This window comes from Gopherus evgoodei, chromosome 5 (assembly GCF_007399415.2).
Source record: "Gopherus evgoodei ecotype Sinaloan lineage chromosome 5, rGopEvg1_v1.p, whole genome shotgun sequence".
Taxonomy (NCBI): domain Eukaryota; kingdom Metazoa; phylum Chordata; order Testudines; family Testudinidae; genus Gopherus; species Gopherus evgoodei.
The window spans coordinates 92,058,584-92,078,692 of NC_044326.1; the positions used below are offsets into that span (position 1 = coordinate 92,058,584).

The 20,109-nt window shown below is 43.2% G+C and overlaps 1 protein-coding gene and 1 long non-coding RNA gene across 4 annotated transcripts in view; one reads left to right on the forward strand and one right to left on the reverse strand.

The window, feature by feature from the left end:
• MGARP (mitochondria localized glutamic acid rich protein) overlaps positions 1-3,357 on the forward strand; it is a 48,682-nt gene extending 45,325 nt beyond the window's left edge. For 2 of the 3 annotated variants that reach the window (XM_030563781.1, XM_030563780.1), the window contains exon 7: positions 549-1,843. The gene's annotated coding sequence lies outside the window, so the exon portion shown is untranslated. Of the gene's footprint in view, positions 1-548; positions 1,844-1,987 lie in introns of those variants that run through there. The other variant, XR_004000560.1, reaches the window with a different exon arrangement.
• The window catches only part of LOC115652135, a 28,411-nt gene that overhangs the window by 4,478 nt on the left and 3,824 nt on the right, over positions 1-20,109 (reverse strand). Inside the window, exon 2 of the long non-coding RNA XR_004000561.1 lies at positions 16,696-16,823. This is a non-coding gene — a long non-coding RNA (uncharacterized LOC115652135). The remainder of the gene's footprint in view (positions 1-16,695; positions 16,824-20,109) is intronic.

Genomic DNA, 20,109 nt, shown 5'->3' on the forward strand with positions numbered 1-20,109 from the left:
GAATAAGGAACTGTTATTTTCTCCTTCACGTAACACAAGAACCAGGGGTCATCCAATGAATTAACAGGCAGCAGGTTTTAAAACAAACAGAAGGAAGTATTTCTTCACATAACGTACAGTCAACCTATGGAACTTGTAGCCATGGGATTTGTGAAGGCCAAAACTATAACTGAGTTCAAAAAAGAATTAGACAAGTTCATGGAGGAAAGGTCCATCAATGGCTATTAGCCAAAATGGTCAGGATGCAACTCCATGCTCTAGGTGTCCATAGCCTCTGTCTCCCAGAAGCTGGAAGTGGACGACAGGGTATGGATCACTCAATAATTGCCCTATTCTGTTTGTTCCCTCTGAAGCACCTGGCGCAGGCCACTGTCAGAAGACAGGATACTGGGCTAGACGGACCACTGGTCTGACCCACTATGGCTGTTCTTATGTTCTTAAGCCAGTTTAATTAAATATACAGCGGTACTTCTAATAGCTGCACAAGAAGTGATGGTATTCTCTCTCTCTCTAAAACCTCAGTGTATTTTTTTTCTCTCTCTCCCCAGTGAGCAACAGTGACACCATTGAAGAGTTTCACAGAAATATGTATGACAATCAACCAGCTGACAGATGTTCTGAAATCTACTGCTCTTCTTTGGAAATATAAAACAAATCTTGCAGGTTGTTGCACCTAAAACTGCTTGTTAGGGCTCGCATTTGATATTTTGATCAGTGTTCATTCCTTACAACAGAGAACCTAACATGGTGTAGTTTGTCAGAGAGAAATAAGCTTTTGCAGTGAATCAGAGACACAGTGTACAGTAATATAGGTCAAGGTACCATATAGTACACACTAAATATATTTACCAAGAAAACAGCAGATTTAATTAAATCCACGGCAGTTTTTCATTTAAATCTAGTTTTTACATCGACTCCTTACTGGTATTCTAAGCTGTGAAAGGTGATTATAACATTGTAATATTCCACTTTATCATCTTATTTATGTTTTACTGAAGTAAAAATATTCATGGCCATAATCTCATACAAACTACATATATGTGACTAATATTTTATAAATATAAAATAAAATCTTGGCCACAAGGCAACTTTTATATATAAATAGGAGCATTATTGATATTTGGCATATGGAGCTATAGATAATGAGGCGTTTATGTTCTTGTTGCATAAACATTTTAGATTTTATCCTTTTCCTCACGTTTGTACACTGTCACTATTAAATAGATTGAACTAAACTTTCAGCCAAGATATAAAAAACTATAATTCAAGACTGGAAGTGCTTGGAGGCAGACAGCAGTGGGGCTTTTAAAGCTCCTGTTTACAAAATATAATAAAAAACAATCAAACAAAAAAACTCTTGGCAAGGTGTAACAACAGTTACGCCATAGAAAAATTACAGAAAAGCTTGAAAAATACACACAAAACTTAATAATATGGCCAAGGATTCGTACTGATGATAGTACTAAAGCTAGACCAAAAATAATATATATCATATACAATTTATATGGCAACTATGAATCCTAAAAGTAGTACTAGTATTTCTTCTCTAAAGCTGATGGAGAACTCTGAAAAGAAAATTAATGTAGTGTAGTTTACATGTGGAATTCTTCCTTCCGATTACATACAAATGTATCCTCCCTCCCCGACATCCTACAGCAAGTTATAATGTTGTCAAGATGAATATATGGCCTCAGTCTCCGCACCCTCTATAATGTAGAGGCAGAACGAGGCTTCTGAACTTCAATAATCTATACCTCAAACTTTCACTTTAAAACAATGCTATTCTGATTAGAAACAAATACTATTCTGGGAAGACGTGTTTTGAATAAAAGTCTTAAACTGATATTTCTGTGGCTGTGATCTGTACCCTAACTTACTTCAAATGTTAAACATGCTGCACCTATTTTTAAACATTACATTTACTGTGCCCTCTTATCCTTTTCATCCATTCCCAATGAAAAAAAGACTTTATACTTTTATTTTTCAGCAAGTGCTGACTGTACTTCTCAAAACGTGGGTGTTGGAGAATGCCCAGTTGCTTTCTGAAGCTGCCCTTTCACAAGAGTGAGAAGTCTGTCAGCCTTCAGGAAGAAAGATCCTTAGAAGCAGAGCTCAATCCAGGACTTGTTTAGGGTTTCCAGAGGCTTTTAACCGAATTAAAGAATCTAATCACTCCAGTGCAAATTGTACAGCTGCTTCTTGTCATAGCTCTTTTTTTGAAAATATGTCCATAATGCTTCTGCAACCTACGCTACAAGAAATCTAGCGTTGTACTGTAAACTCTTGCTGAGACTACATGTTAGCACAATATACAGTACTGCCTACTGGCTAGCTATGGATTTGACGTGTGATGGTATTTCGTAGTATGTACAGTGGTGCTCTATGTAGAATAGCAAACTACTGTACAACATGCAAAGTACTTAAAAGACGTTTCAGAATGTAAAGATAAAATGTATCCTCGTCTATGATCACACCACTCTTGATAACAATAAGAATAATACTTAGTGCTTATAATCTGAAGGTGGCAAAATGCTTTACAAAGGATGGTAAATATAATTATCCCTGTTCTGTAGATGAGGAAAACAGAGGTTGAGGTGGCTGAAGTAACTTGTCAAAGTCACACAACAGCTTGATGGTAGAGTAGGGAGTAGAACACAGGCTTACTGATTCCTATCCAGGTTCCTGTTGGTTTTGGATCATGTTGCCTCCAGGTAAGATCCATACCTATCCTGAGTACGTGGAGGGTGCTCATTATTGTAGTATTTAGGCAGTTAAGGGTTTCTCTTAGCTTAGCATATAGGTAGTTCTGGTTGCATGAGATTAGTTTTGGTGATAAGTATTACAGAACACATTTAGAGAAGAAGGAAGGGCTTCCCCCCTCCAACAGAAGGCAGTGCTTTCATTAAAATGGTAATACCTGAGACTGAACAAATCTGAACAGTGCAGAAGAATTCTATTATGTCTGTACAGAGCAAGAGCAGTTCACAAAATCCTGTGATGCCCCCACAGCTGACTTTGGGAGTTTAGGATGACTAGTCTGACAAATTGTTGACCCCTCCCTAAAAACATAACTGAGCCATTTTAATGAAAATGCTTCCTCTGCTGTCAGAGAAGTGGGGCCCATACGCTTGTGCTGGGGGCCTTGGCTAGCTGTCAGCATCTAATATTTTTATCAAGGGACAAATCTTCAGATAAGACAAGGGTCTGATGGCTACTAGGCTCTCACTAAGCATAGAGTTGTGAGTATTCTGGTGTATTTATGTCCTGTAACCCCCTCCCCCCCCCACCGCTCTCCAATCTTCTACCTGTTTATAGAATCTAAAGTGACTAACATTGTTAATATATTAATACACAAAACTTCACTGGGAAGCAGGGTTGCTATACTGTTATAACCTTATTCCCAGATTCTGGACCTTAGCGTCCAAAATTTGGGGGTTAGCATGAAAACCTCCAAGCTTAGTTACCAGCTTGGACCTGGTACTGCTGCCACCACCCAAAAAATTAGAGTGTTTTGGGGCACTCTGGTCCCCCTGAAAAACCTTCCCTGGGGACCACAAGACCCAAATCCCTTGAGTCTCACAACAAAGGGAAATAATCCTGATTCCCTTCCCCCCTCCAGGTGCTCCTGGAGAGATACACAGACACAAGCTCTGTGAAACTACGCAGAGTGAGTCCCCCTCTCCGTTCCCAATCCTGGAACAAAAGCACTTTCCTCTTCACCCAGAGGAAATGCCAAATCAGGCTAGCAATCCAACACACAGCTCTCCCCTTGATTTCTTCCTCCCACCAATTCCCTGGTGAGTACAGACTCAATTTCCCTGAAGTAAAGAAAAACTCCAACAGGTCTTAAAAGAAAGCTTTATATAAAAAAGAAAGAAAAAATACAAATGTTCTCTCTGTATTAAGATGATACAACACAGGGTCAATTGCTTAAAAGAATATTGAATAAACAGCCTTATTCAAAAAGAATACAAATCAAAGCACTCCAGCACTGATATTCATGCAAATACCAAAGAAAAGAAACCATAGAACTTACTATCTGATCTCTTTGTCCTTACACTTAGAAACAGAAGACTAGAAAATAGAACTACTTCTCCAAAGCTCAGAGGAAACAGGCAGACAGACAAAAGACTCAGACACCCACTTCCCTCCACCCAAAGTTGAAAAAATCCGGTTTCCTGATTGGTTCTCTGGTCAGGTGTTTCAGGTGAAAGAGACATTAACCCTTAGCTATCTGTTTATGACACGCCCCCCAAATTGCAGACAGTGGGGAAGCTCACTGGCGGCAATTTCCTTCTAGAACTTGAAAATAAACAGATTAATACAACACATGCACCTTTACATATACTACTAAGTATATAACTAACAGACTTTTACATTTTAAGAACACTTTTTAACTACTGGATTCTGGGAAACTCTCACGGGAGAGTGCATCAGCAACTTTGTTAGAAGCTCCTGTGATGTGTTGAATTTCAAAATCAAAATCTTGGAGAGCTAAACTCCAACGAAGAAGTTTCTTGTTGTTCCCCTTGGCAGTATGAAGCCACTTTAGTGCAGCATGGTCAGTTTGTAGTTGGAACCGCCGTCCCCAAACATATGGGCGTAGCTTTTCCAGGGCGTACACAATGGCATAGCATTCCTTTTCACTGACTGACCAGTGACTTTCCCTCTCAGACAGTTTCTTGCTGAGAAACACGACAGGATGGAAGTTGTGATCTGTTGCTTCCTGCATGAGCACTGCTCCTATACCACGCTCAGATGCATCTGTGGTTACTAGGAATGGCTTGTTAAAGTCCGGGGCCCTGAGCACAGGGTCAGACATGAGCATCGCCTTAAGCTGGGTAAAGGCCTCTTGACACTCATTAGTCCACTTAACGGCATTTGGCTGGGTCTTTTTGGTTAGGTCGGTTAATGGGGCAGCGATTTGGCTGTAGTGTGGTACAAATCGCCTGTAGTATCCGGCCAAGCCTAAGAAGAATTGGACCTGTTTCTTTGACCTTGGGACAGGCCACTTTTGGATAGCATCCACCTTGGCCTGTAGGGGGTTTATGGTTCCTCGACCCACCTGGTGCCCCAGGTAAGTTACTCTGTTTTGGCCTATTTGACACTTTTTGGCCTTAACAGTTAGTCCTGCCTGCCTGATGCGCTCAAAGACCTTTTCCAGGTGGAGTAGGTGTTCGGGCCAGGAGTCTGAAAAAATGGCCACATCATCGAGGTAGGCAACTGCGAATTCTCCCAGTCCAGCTAGTAGACCATCTACCAGCCTCTGGAAGGTGGCGGGTGCATTTCGAAGGCCGAAAGGAAGGACATTGAATTCATACACCCCCGCATGGGTGACGAATGCTGACCTCTCCTTGGCAGGTTCATCTAGCGGTACTTGCCAGTACCCCTTGGTTAAGTCTATTGTAGAGATGAACTGGGCACGTCCCAACTTTTCCAATAGCTCATCGGTACGTGGCATTGGATAGTTGTCCGGACGAGTTACAGCATTTAGCTTACGGTAGTCCACGCAAAAGCGTATTTCCCCATCTGGTTTGGGTACCAGAACCACTGGAGATGCCCAGGCACTGGTAGATGGGCGGATTATACCCATCTGTAGCATGTTCTGGATCTCCCGTTCTATAGCAGCTTGGGCATGAGGAGACACCCGGTAGGGTGGGGTTCTGATTGGGTGAGCATTACCTGTATCAATGGAGTGGTATGCCCGTTCAGTCCGTCCTGGGGTGGCTGAGAACAATGGGGCGAAGCTAGTGCACAGCTCCTTGATTTGTTGCCGCTGCAGACGTTCCAGGGTGGTTGAGAGGTTCACCTCTTCCACGCCACCGTCTTTTTTCCCGTCGTAGTAGACACCGTCAGGCCACTCAGCATCATCTCCCTGGACTGTAAACTGACAAACCTGTAAGTCTCTGGAATAGAAAGGCTTGAGAGAATTAACATGGTACACTTTAGGCTTTAGTGAGGAATTGGGAAATGCTATGAGGTAGTTTACAGCTCCCAGGCGCTCTTGGACCGTGAATGGCCCTTCCCATGATGCTTCCATCTTATGGGCCTGTTGCGCCTTCAAGACCATAACCTGGTCTCCTACCTTGAAGGAACGTTCTCTGGCATGTCTGTCATACCAGGCCTTTTGCTCTTCTTGAGCATCCTTTAGGTTCTCTCTAGCAAGGGCTAAAGAGTGTCGGAGGGTGCTTTGTAGGTTGCTTACAAAGTCCAGAATGTTAGTTCCTGGAGAAGGCGTAAACCCCTCCCATTGCTGCTTCACCAACTGTAATGGCCCCTTAACCTCGTGACCATACACCAGTTCAAATGGTGAAAACCCTAAACTGGGATGTGGTACAGCCCTGTAGGCAAACAGCAACTGCTGCAACACTAGGTCCCAATTATTGGAGAATTCGTTGATGAATTTTCTTATCATGGCCCCCAAAGTTCCATTGAACCTTTCCACCAGGCCATTGGTTTGATGGTGGTACGGGGTGGCAACCAAGTGATTCACCCCATGAGTTTCCCACAGTTTTTCCATGGTCCCTGCCAGGAAATTAGACCCTGAATCTGTAAGGATGTCAGAGGACCAACCTACCCTGGCAAAGATGTCTGTTAGGGCCAGGCACACAGTGTTAGCCCTGGTGTTGCCTAGAGCTACTGCTTCTGGCCATCGGGTAGCAAAGTCCACTAAAGTCAGTACGTACTGCTTTCCTCTGGGCGTCTTTTTTGGGAAAGGGCCCAGAATATCCACAGCTACTCGCTGAAATGGGACCTCAATTATGGGGAGTGGCTGGAGAGGGGCCTTGACCTGGTCTTGAGGCTTACCCACTCTTTGGCATACCTCACAAGACCGGACATACTTGGCAACATCCTTGCCCATCCCCTCCCAGTGGAAGGACTTCCCCAACCGGTCCTTGGTTCTGTTCACCCCAGCATGGCCACTGGGATGATCATGGGCTAAGCTTAAGAGCTTCTTCCGGTACTTAGTTGGGACCACCAACTGTTTTTGCGGCTGCCATTCTTCCCGGTGTCCACCAGAAAGAATTTCCTTGTATAAAAGTCCTTGGTCTATAACAAACCGGGATCGATTAGAAGAGCTGAGAGGCGGTGGGGTGCTCCGTGCCGCCGCCCACGCTTTCTGAAGGCTGTCATCTGCTTCCTGCTCAGCCTGGAACTGTTCCCTTGAGGCTGGGGTCACCAGTTCCTCCTCAGACTGTGGACTTGGGCTTGGTCCCTCTGGAAGCGATGTAGGTGATGGGGTTGTTTCCGTTGCTGGTGAACCGCTCTCCGCTGGTGCACCTGAGGGTATTTCAGGCTCTGGCTGAGCCTTTTGGGTATGGCTGTCTTTTGCTTCTGCCAGTTCTGGCTTGCTGGCGCCCTCTGGCGTTGAGTTTGAAGATGTGGTTGCACTTGCTGGTGCTGGTTGCTGTTCCAGTTCCGGGCCTGGGACTGGAGATGCTGTGGCTGTTTCAGTGGTAGGCATGGAATCCGGGTCCACTACCTCTGTCTGGGTCTCTGGTAACACAGACGGGGCGTCTGTGGACGGCTCAGGAACAGGAATGGGTCTGGAAGCTTGCCTGGTTTGGCTACGGGTAACCATTCCCACTCTCTTGGCCCGCCTCACCTGGTTGGCCAAGTCTTCCCCCAGTAGCATGGGGATAGGATAATTGTCATAGACTGCAAAAGTCCACATTCCTGACCAGCCTTTGTACTGGACAGGCAGTTCAGCTGTAGGCAAGTCTACAGCTTGTGACATGAAGGGGTAAATGGTAACTTTGGCCTTTGGGTTGATGAATTTGGGGTCAACGAAGGATTGGTGGATAGCTGACACTTGTGCCCCCGTGTCTCTCCACGCAGTAACCTTCTTTCCGCCCACTCTCAAATTTTCCCTTCGCTCCAAGGGTATTTGAGAGGCATCTGGGCCTGGGGATCTTTGGGGTGATGGTGGTGTAATGAATTGCACTCGCATGGTGTTCTTGGGACAGTTGGCCTTGATATGTCCCAGTTCATTACACTTAAAGCATCTTCCATCTGATGGGTCACTGGGCCGAGGTGAGTTACTGGAGACTGGTGAGGTTGAAGAGTAGGGTATCTGTGGCTTTACTTGGGTGGTATGGAGGGTCTTTGGCTGTCCTCGGTTGTAGGGTTTATGGTCTGTGTGCCCCCTGGGGTAATCGTTCCCCTTGACAGTAGCTTTTTTGCTTTCTGCCAGTTCCATCCATTTGGCTCCAATCTCCCCCGCCTCAGCGATAGTTTTGGGATTTTTATCTTGTATGTACCGTGTGATGTCTTCAGGAACACCATCCAAGAACTGCTCCATTTGTATGAGGAGGTTCACTTCTTCCAAGGTTTGAATGTTGTTTCCTGTTAACCAGGCCTCATAGTTTTTTGCAATGTAGTAGGCGTGTTTGGGAAATGACACCTCTGGTTTCCATTTTTGGGTTCTGAAGCGCCGACGGGCATGATCTGGGGTTATCCCCATCCTGTATCTGGCCTTGGTTTGAAAAAGTTTATAGTCATTCATTTGCGGCTTGGGCATTTCAGCTGCCACCTCTGCTAAAGGTCCACTGAGGTGTGGCCTTAATTCTACCATGTACTGGTCTTCGGGGATGCTGTACCCAAGACAGGCTCTTTCAAAATTTTCCAAGAAGGCCTCGGTGTCATCACCTGCCTTGTAGGTGGGAAATTTCCTGTGCTGGGGAGCAATAATTGGCGCCGGATTGTTAGGGTTGGCTGGCACATGCAGCCCAGCTTTTGCCATCTCCAGTTCATGTTTTCTCTGTTTTTCCTTCTCTTCATTCTCTTTTTGTTGTTTTTCCATTTCTTTTTGTTGTTTTTCCATTTCTTTTTGGTGCTTTTCCATTTCTTTTTGGTGCTTTTCCATTTCTCGGCGGTGGGCTGCCTCTTCTTCTTCTTGCTTCCTTCTGTGGGCCAACTCTTCTTCTGCTTGCTTCCTTCGGTGGGCCACCTCTTCTTCTTCTAGTTTTCTTTTGTGTGCTGCCTCTTGGGCTGCCTGTTCTCTTTGGAAGGCTGCCAGTTTGAGGCTTTCTTCCTTTTCTTTTATCTCCATCTGTCGCCTGTGTTCAGCGTCTTTGATTTGTTCTTCGGCGTCAATCTTTGCCTTAGAAGTCATGGTTCCTGTTTTCTTGTGTTGGGGTGCCCTCCGGTGTTTATTTTCTGAACTGCAGGCTCTCTGTTGCCTCCTGAAGTCTGCCTAGCAACAGTGCTTTTTTCCTTTTCTCTCTAGCTAATGTTCAATGAAGGGAAACCAGAAAAACCACTTTATCTGCATGCATATAAGTGCTGGTATTTGCCTCCTAATGGGAGGGCTATTGCATGACAAAAGACCCTCAACAGTCTTCTCGCTTAACATGCAAACCACAAACTGCTAGAGAGAGCAGAAAAAAAAAATTCTCTCTGGTTCCCTTTTAAAAGCAAACTGTTTCTCTCTGCTAAAAAGCCCTTAGCAGAGAAAAGAAAAATATAATATTCCTACTGGCTTCTGGATTCTGTCTAGATCCCACTCGCTGCTACACCATATCATAACCTTATTCCCAGATTCTGGACCTTAGCGTCCAAAATTTGGGGGTTAGCATGAAAACCTCCAAGCTTAGTTACCAGCTTGGACCTGGTACTGCTGCCACCACCCAAAAAATTAGAGTGTTTTGGGGCACTCTGGTCCCCCTGAAAAACCTTCCCTGGGGACCACAAGACCCAAATCCCTTGAGTCTCACAACAAAGGGAAATAATCCTGATTCCCTTCCCCCCTCCAGGTGCTCCTGGAGAGATACACAGACACAAGCTCTGTGAAACTACGCAGAGTGAGTCCCCCTCTCCGTTCCCAATCCTGGAACAAAAGCACTTTCCTCTTCACCCAGAGGAAATGCCAAATCAGGCTAGCAATCCAACACACAGCTCTCCCCTTGATTTCTTCCTCCCACCAATTCCCTGGTGAGTACAGACTCAATTTCCCTGAAGTAAAGAAAAACTCCAACAGGTCTTAAAAGAAAGCTTTATATAAAAAGAAAGAAAAAATACAAATGTTCTCTCTGTATTAAGATGATACAACACAGGGTCAATTGCTTAAAAGAATATTGAATAAACAGCCTTATTCAAAAAGAATACAAATCAAAGCACTCCAGCACTGATATTCATGCAAATACCAAAGAAAAGAAACCATAGAACTTACTATCTGATCTCTTTGTCCTTACACTTAGAAACAGAAGACTAGAAAATAGAACTACTTCTCCAAAGCTCAGAGGAAACAGGCAGACAGACAAAAGACTCAGACACCCACTTCCCTCCACCCAAAGTTGAAAAAATCCGGTTTCCTGATTGGTTCTCTGGTCAGGTGTTTCAGGTGAAAGAGACATTAACCCTTAGCTATCTGTTTATGACATATACACACAAAAGGCCGGAAATTAAAAGATAAGCCACTTAACAGTACATACCCTCTACTCCTCCACTCACAAGTACTCACTTTATCATTACGACAACTCTCGTACACCACAAACCATGCACAGCAGCTGTAACTCTGTGCAATTTTCACATTTCTGCACACTTTCCTACCAGAGTATTTTCCCGCAACACAAGTAGTTGTGGATGTGTGATGTAGTGGGTGATTACATTAGGAGAAGGTAGTTTGGTAAAGAATTGTGTGCAGATGGGCAGTTGAAGGGGGTAATGGAAGGCTAGCATCTCTAGGGGGCAGAGTACTGGTTGCTATCAGATGGCTTAACTTTCATGACTTTCATCTAGTGGGATTGAATCAGTTGTGCTGTGTACGGAGTAGCTGCCATGGTTATATAAGGATATAGGAGTGAGTCCAGAGCCCTAAGATTTTAGAACACAGACATCTGGAAGGCAGAGGGCAGACAGCCTGGCAAGCTGAAGCCTACAGCTGGCTCACATGGCGGTTAGGGAACATTTAAATATAACTAACTTAACTAGTAAGCTCTTTATGCCTTAATAAGAACAACACATCAGATACTTGACAATCAGTATGCTGAGTATTAATTTCCAAGGTTTTTTCTGTGCTTAATGGGGTGAGCAGTGGATAAGTGAAGAGGAGTGGGCCTGGGGGGGCTACAAGTGAAGTGGGAAAATATTTTATCTGTCAGCAGCTCTGCCTGAACCCTCCCATATCAGCAGTTGTGCACACAAACCCTTTTCTGCTGCAGGACAAAAATCTAACAGAAAAGTCAGCTCCTCCTGGAGATAGTTTTAAGTGTGTCTGGACTCTTGACCCCATCAGTCAGGGTTGCATGTGCCTGCTCCCCCTCACTCAAGCAGGCTTCTAGGTCTCCCCTCACATCAACCAATAAGGTTTGGGTGTGCTTGCCCCCACTGCTGCCCTGCCATCAGTCAGGCTAGCATGTGCTCGCCCCTAAAATCCCCTCTAATTAATCAGACTTTTGTATGCCTCCACACCAATCGATCAATCAATCAATCAATCAATCATGTTTTGTATGCGTTCACTCCTTCCAAAATAACCAATCAGCTTTCTGTGTTCCTGCCCTACCCCATTAACCAAGCAGGGTTGCGTGAGCTTCCCTTGCCCCCCTCTCCTCCTCAGAAAAATCAGGCTTCCATGCCCCACCATCAATCAATCTTGTGCACATCCTACCCTCACTGCCACAATCAATTGTGTTATCATGTACTTGCACTCCATCAATCATGCTTGCGTGCACAGTATATATAAACTTTCAGTTACAATGTTAGTAGCAGCTAAAAATGACCCTAAATCCAACATTCATTTAAAAATTTTTCTCTGTTGCCCCATTCTATAAAGGATCCATCTCTACCAAATTTTTGTGTGGATAAACTATGTAAGTAGAACTGCCAAGGAGATCTTGAGCCAGAGCCCAAATTTCAAACCCTTACCATAAAAAAAAACAAGAAAAAATAAAAACTACACAGAAAATTCAAAGAGAAAAAACACTAACCCAGTCTGAAATTTCACATAAACTGGCCATACACTTTTGGAGAAAAATAGGAATTTATGCCCTATTTTAGAACATCACCCTAACTATGGAGTCTCCATAACCATGCATTTCCACAATTCTAACAAATATACGAGATATTCTGTATATGTCTGTGCATTTGGCTGTGTCAAGAAAGGATGAACTAGGCCTTGAAAAATGATGGATTATGAGAATTTAGAGTGTCTATAAAATTTCCTTACTTTACATGTGCAAATTACCACGGTGATGTGCTGTTAGCTGAATCATTAATATCTGGTGTCCATACTGGCTGAGCTGCGGTGTAAGAGATGACTTCCACTGGTATGTCTTGATATGTCAGTTATTAAAACCCCACAAACATCATTAACAATGAGATTTTGGAGAAACCTCAAATAAAGTAAAAGTTAATGTCAGAATCATTTAATGGTTGTCTTTGACCTCTCTATCAAAACAGTATTATTAATATCACAGTAATGCATTGAGGTTTCCCCCACTTATTTTTAAAAACACTTATAGGTGGAGTACTGCCTATTATTAAGGTTATCTTTATAATGGGAAGTGTTGAGTGTGCCTTCACTGTAAAGTTAATCTGGGCTCCTCCTGGGCTTTAGCCCTGAGTCCCCAACTATCCACATACAAAAACTTTTAACTTGGCTTTGGAGTTGCTTTGAATGTGAGATAACTTACTCAGCTGAGGGTATAAATTAGAGCCTGGGTTCTGCTTGAATTTGGGCTGTAACCCACGTACTTTGCAGTATGCAGGCTGTAAACCAGTTATTTAACATGGGTACCGATAGTCTTCCAATCCCTTCCCACAATTCTCTTGGGCCATATTTTCCTGACCTTCTACCTATTTCCTTCTTCTGCACTGGAAGTCACTTATTAGTTTATGTACACCAGTTTAGTATTTAAACCCCACATGCCAAGTGTCTAGAAGTGCTTCAGTTTACTGAATGAACAGGCTAAGAGTCCTTCTGCACAGGGGGTAGGGAAGCACAGACAAGTTCTCCCACAATACACAGGGAAACAATTCATAGAGTAATGCAGCTAAGAACCATGGGATATGCTCCCAGAAGTCTTAGCCTAGATTAGGGTAGTGCTGGTAGGGACGTGACTAGGCAGGTAGGACTGGTGGCTTAGCCGTGTGGACACTCAGACCCAGGCTTTGCTAACCCAGGTCCCCTGACTGCCCAGACCTGAGTTAACTCTGGAGTGAAGACATTCATTTTTTGTATTGCCATAGCACCTACAAGCCCCAGTAATAGACCAGAACCTCATTGTGGTAGGCGTTGTACAAACAACAAACAACAAGACAGACACTGCTGCAGAAAACTTACAGTCTTTCTAAGTAATACTTTGAGGCCTGTTTTTCAGTGGCTTTATATCTTTGCCAAACTATAACTCTTTGGGTTGAAACTTTATATTCCAGTTGTCTGCCTCAGGCTGATTATTTTTATTTATTTATTTATTTTTGGAAAAACTGCTTCCGAGAGTGAGGTCAGGAAAAACACGCTGTTTTGTCCATCAAAACAAATTCTGGTAAACTTTTATTTGAAAAGCTCTAGCATCTCCATTCCTTGGAACAAAGATTTGAAATTTGGCAGGGGGTGGCTTTTGTGTGACGGATGTGCCTTTGGCAGCCCCTGTGAAAACCCACCCAAATTTGGTCAAGTTATAAGCCTTTGAAAAATCATAGTTTGCACATGCTCCGTAGAGACTCAGGCACCAATCCACAAAGCTACTTAGGCAGCTAAATTTTGGGTTTAGGCTCTGAAGTCCCACTCTTGGGCTCCACTGTGATCCACAAAACTCTTGCTGAATCCTGCAGGTGCCTAAGTTTTCAGGGTAAAAGTTCCCTAGGTACCTGTGTTTCTGCCTCTGGGAGCACATGCTGCTGCCTCACTCTAGGCATCTGGATGCCTATTTCCTGCCTAAGCCCCAAAGTGATCCACAAACTGGGCGGAAATACGGGTTCACTCACTCACCCATCTCCCAGGCAGCACCTGATCAGGTACGTGTGCTCAGCCGTGGCAGTGGTGTCCTCCTATAACTTTTAGCTCAGTAGTTAGAGCACTCACCTGGGATGTGGGAGACCAAGGTTCAATTGCCCACTCAGGCTGATGAGGAAAAAGCATTTGAACAGGAGTTTCCCACCGCTCAGGAGTGCTCTAACTATGGAGCTAAGGGCTATTCTTATCTGGGTCTCTCTCAGTCTCTCCTGTGTAAGCTGTTCCACCGTGGATAAATAATGGAAGAGTGATTGGAAAAGGGGGCCCTGGGCCTTGGTCTCCCACCTCCCAGGTGCCTCTCTCTCTTGGCCCATGACTATTTAAGTATTATAATTCATACACAATGGAACAGGCATTCCCCCTATGATTGGCATTTCCCATTGACTAATTTAGATGACTCACTGGCTTTTGTTGATCACATTCTAAGGTGCCTATCTTCCTCATTCATTGTCTAGGGAGCCAAGGTGCCGAATTCAGGTTTTGTGGATCACAATGTTGTTCCTTTGATTTTCTAGGTGTCTAACAATTAAGCATTGTGACACTGAGCACTGTAACGCCTATGTTCCTTTATGGATCCAGACTTTAGATTTTAGCAACTAAATTCTCTGAAGATTCCATCTGCGCTGGGCATGCTCCAGCATAGGGCTGAGCAGAACTTTCCCTGCAATAAAGCCCTGGAACGCTATGGGCTGTATTGGATCCAGATTCATATCCTGGCATGGGCACCTGAACTGAGAGTAGGGAGCCTCTTTAGCCGTATTTGCAATGACCCCATGCTAGGCCCAGGCAGCATGGAGGAGAAGCTGCCTGATTCAAATAGACAGGGGACAAGAGTTTAGGGGGGGGGAGTAGATTGGAAAAAGGAGCCAGGCCAGATGTGGCAGCTTTCTAGGGCATGCCAACGTGGCTAATAGGAAGCACAGAATCTGCTGCCCTGAATCTCACCCAGCATTCTTCTCCCTAAGAAAGAATGGATGGGATTGCCTTTGGGGCTCATCAATGCTACTGTTTAACTGGAAGGGTTAATGTTTTAGTAACACAAAACATTCTCTGAAAAGGGCAGAATGCATTTCTGTGCTTTATTCTGAGTTCTTTGGTGGTCAAATGAGAATCAAATTTAGATTTAATGCATACCAATAGAAAAGGCATTCAGCTAGGGTAAAATGGCATGATTAGCAGATTTACAAGCAATAATGAGATAGTACTTTGTACCGGGAGTTGTATGAAATATTTTCTCTTATCATCACTTTTCAATACCAACAGAATCAAATACTGTGTTATAACTCTGTCTACTCTTTATGTTCTGGCATATATCAGCATCATTTTATTATTCCTTAAGGATCAATATAGCATGAACACCAAGAATTGATCCATTCTGTGCCTATAAAAGGGCCTGTGGGCAGCAATTAGAATGAGGTCATCCAAAACCTAATCCTTAAAATAGCCAAAAATATTAAAAAATAGCCGGGGGCATATCTTGGTGTGGGTTAATGCATTAGCTTTTCATCTCCTCAAAGTTAAAGTCAGATCATCAGCCCAAATAAGTTTGGTGGTCTTATCTGGCCTTGATTTTTGTATGTCTTAAACACATCAGTAATTGCAGTAAGGTGAGTGCCCTAACCACTAGGTTATAGAATATTCTAATGTGGGGGTCCCTCAATCTCTCCTGTTGAAGTTGGTACACTTAAATTAAACAAATACCTAAACATTAATTGGGCTAAAGAAACCATTTGAATATCTAGCTTGGTGATTAGAACACACATTTGAGAGGTAGATGATCCCAGTTCCAATCCCTTCTCCCCTCTCTGGACCGGGAGTCTCCCACATTCTGGGTAAGTACCCTGTTCACTAAAGATTACAAAGGAGGTCCTTCCTCCCCACTGCACCTGCTATTGTATAAATTCAGCTGAGGGGCCCTATCCCGTAGGCAGCCTCTGAGCAAGCCTAGTGGATTCTCCTCCCACCAGCGACTTGGGCAGCTGCATGCCTACCTTTCCCAGTTTGTGTGACAGGAGATAGACATCTGGGCATCTAGAGTGAGACTGCCCGTGCACATGCCCAGAGGCAAAAACTTAGACACCAAATGAATTTAGGCATCTACAGGGATAGGCAGCAGCCAGGAGGGAGTTTTGTGGATTATAGTGATGCCAACAACAGGACTTAGGTGCCTAAGTACCTTTGTGGATCCTATCCCTTTTGCCTCCTTATTCCTAAGTTTCCACCAGGCCTCTCCTTCTCCTCCACCATTCTTATTTCTTTTCTTTTTACCTGTCAACATTTTAAACATTGGGATGGTGAGGAGAGCTGATCTGGAGTATTGTTATGCCAGAAACTGTTAATGGATCCCATGCACCAGTTCTTTGATCTATAGACAATTACAGATGTGGATGAAACTGCTTGGTCTGCTAACCAGACACAAGGAGCTCTGTGTGATTCCCCACATTTTCCCCATCTGTTTTTTTTTTAACCAAATTCAATAGAGTTCTGCCCATTGATGCTTAGAACATTCCCTGAAATTCTGTAGTTGATCAGATGCAGTGTTCAAAAGTTACCATGTTACATACAGACAAATAAAAAAACATCATCAAGTTGCATGTAGGACTTTGCTGTGCTTGGCCAACTAATTATATTTTGCTGGTTATCAGCTTCATGTATAGCTTAAGTGTTCCTAAATATCTCAAAGGGTTGGTGGTGTACTGGTGATTAGCTTTCCCCATTCCAAATACTCGTGACCTCCTTACCTCAGTTATGAGATACACATGAACCAAGATCTCTCACCAAGGAAAGTATTATATGTTGACACTGCTCTGTTGGCTCAGCTCAGTAGGTAGTATCAGCTGTAAGTTGTCTCAACAAAAATTCTGCAGCTCTGCAAACCAGTAACAAAAGGAAATGACATAGGAATAAATTGGAGAGACCAAGTGGTAAAGGAAAACCCCCAAGTGTGTCAAGTATGCAAGATATAACCAACAAAGACTACTCCAAAAAAGGGCATTTTCTGAAGGACTGTAATTACATTAAAAGAAAAGCACATACAGGCTTGCAATGATTTTATGGCTTTTTCCACACTAGAATTTTCTAGTGGAGCTTTTCTTCCTATGTCTAGTGCTCTTGTAATTTTCAACTTCTAAAACATTTCAGTCTGTTTCCACTCCCAATGGTTTGTAGTAGCATTGTCTCTGTTTAGGCTAAATGAAGACAACAAACCATTGGCTTCGTGTGTACTGACACTATCAAACAGAAGAGGGCACTAAATCAAAGGCATCAAGGTTTCTGAAATGTACCACAGAGGATCCCTCCAGTACACAGAAAACCTGAAGCTGAACAATGCAGACAAAAATGAATAATTTATGTTTTCTATTGGAGAAACTTGGCTTGATTTTGAAGCTTAATTGCACCTTGAAGGAAATGCAAATCATATTGTTCCTTTTCATTCTACAGCTGCAGAAGGCAATTATCTTCAATGCAAAGTGCTTGGTTTTGAATTTGTTATACCGTGACTAGAGATGAGCCAAAACTGGAGTCATTTTTCCATGTTTGACTGAATTTTGAGGACAGGGAAAAATGGGCCCTGGCTCTGAACCATCTTGGTTTTTGTTGAAGTGATCAATAAAGTTTTGCAAAATCAAAATCACTCCAGTTTTACTCCTTTCCGCTGACAGAAACAGGGCTGATTTAATGGAATTAAAAGGAGGTGCAGACTATGGACAGTGTTAATCTATGACTGTAAACAAAGAAGTCATGTAAACCAAGAAGACAAGCACAGTATAGAATTACTGTAGTGTTTGAAGTTGTAACTTTAATCCCTTTGTAAATATAAGTAAAGCCCTTCTTGGATATTTGAATCTATTTTTATTTGTTTTGCCTTTTGGTGTGTTGTTCTCAAAACCTCATTCTCTGTATTAATTTCAAGATGCCTTCACCCTTGTACAGTTCAGATGAAGACATCTATCAATAGCAGAGTCGGTAGGTGCATAGATCTGAAAAGCATTTTTAAAAGCAAGGGGTAAAATAATGTATTGTGAAAAATAATTTGTCTTGTCCAGGGCAAATCTTGTTTCCACTTCCCTTTAAAGGAAAATGGCTGAAAACCAACTGGATCTAGACTGGATTTTCTTTATGTAAAGAACCTCTTTTTACAAAAGACTTTCCATACAATGAACCAAAAAGGAGTAATAGGAGGGACTCTGGTAGGTGTTCTGTTTTATGTCACAGATTAAGGAACTCAGTTTAATAACACTTGCATCCTACATATCTGTGTTTTTTAAAAAGTTTGAATGTAAAAGTGGTGTAATGCATCCCTGTCATTCAAATGGTTCTAACTTGGTATTCTCTCATCTAAAATACGGAAATACTCCGGATGACAATATCCCTGGATGCACTCATGTGGCTCCTCTTATTTCAGAAGCAATATGAGTTAACTTCAGGCCAGAGCAAAATTATTCCTTTGGGGCTTGATTTAGCATTGCATTACTCCACTGTAATGCTGTGTAACTCCACTGAAATCAATCAGAGTAACAGTGCTGAATCAGGCCTCCAATAATTATCCTGCCTTACAGTGTATCATATTTACAGGCAAAACAATACTAGTAGCACAGCAATTGAAAGAAATATTTTCCCCCTTCTCTACGGGGAAACAATCAATTGCACATTTAAAAAATGGGAAATGACTGCCTCGGAAGGAGTACTGAGGAAAGGGATCTGGGGGTCATAGTGAACCACAAGCTTAAATGAGTCAACAGAGTAACGCTGTTGCAAAAAAAGCGAACATCATTCTGGGAAGTATTATCAGGAACGTTGTAAGCAAGACATGTGAAATTATTCCTCCACTTTACTCTGTGCTGATTAGGTCTCAGCTGGAGTATTGTGTCCAGTTCTGGGCGCCACATTTCAGGAATGATGTGGATAAACTGAAGAAAGTTCAGAGGAGAGCAGCAAAAATTATTACAGGTCTAGAAAACATGATCTACGAGGGAAGAGTGAAAAAACTGGGTTTATTTATTCTAAAAAAGAGAAGACTGATAGGGGACATGATAACAATTTTCAAGCACATAAAAGGTTGTTACACGGAGGAGAGAGAAAAACTGTTCTTAACCTCTGAGGATAGGACAAGAAGCCATGGGCTTAAATTGCAGCAAGGATGGTTTAGGTTGGACATTAGGAAAACCTTCCTGTCAGGGTAGTTAAGCACTGGAATAAACTGCCTAGGGAAGCTGTGGAATCTCCATCATTAGAGATATTTAAGAGCAGGTTGGACAAACAGGGATGGTCTAGACCAGTGGTTCCCAAACCTGTTCCATCGCTTGTGCAGGGAAAGCCCCTGGTGGGCCAGGCTGTTTACCTGCCGCATCTGCAGGTTCGGCCAATTGTGGCTCCCACTGGTTGTGGTTCGCTGCTCCAGGCCAATGGGAGCTGCTGGAAGTGCAGCCAGTACATCCCTCGGCCTGTGTTGCTTCCAGCAGCTCCCATTGGCCCAGAGCAGCGAATCGCGGCCACTGGGAGCCGCAATCAGTCGAACCTGTGGATGCAGCAGGTAAACAAACTGGCCTGGCCCGCCAGAGGCTTTCCCTGCACAAGTGGTGGAACAAGTTTGGGAACCACTGGTCTAGGTAATACTCAGTCCTGCCATGAGTGCAGGGGACTAGATTAGATGAGCTCTCGAGGTCCCTTCCAGTCCTACAATTCTATGTTACCAAGGTAGAGTAGGAAAATCCCACTCGGTGAAACTAAACTGAAGGTAGCGGTGAACACAGATAAAGACAAGGCATGTGCTTGTAGTTTCCCCGAAGAATCTGCTTTTCTAGATTTATACTGAAATTGTTACCAGTGTACCTTTGAGGTGAAATCAATTGTTTCATTAAGACTGAAATAAATACAAAAATCTAAAGAAAATACTCAGAAAAGCTCTTTAAACAGTCTTATTTCCTTGTGTGCATCCTACATTCTCATGTTGTGTGTAACCAAGGATAACTCAGAGAGACCATAAAGTGAATAGTGGAAAGCAAGAACAGGGTACTTTACAGCAGAGGTTGTGAGCAGAATGTGGAGTCTGTTGAAAGCCCCTCTTGCCATTTTCTATTTATTTTTTAAATTATTGCCACTATTACATTTTGAGTGTTGAATGATTGCATGACTGCTGTCCCCCGGGACTTTCA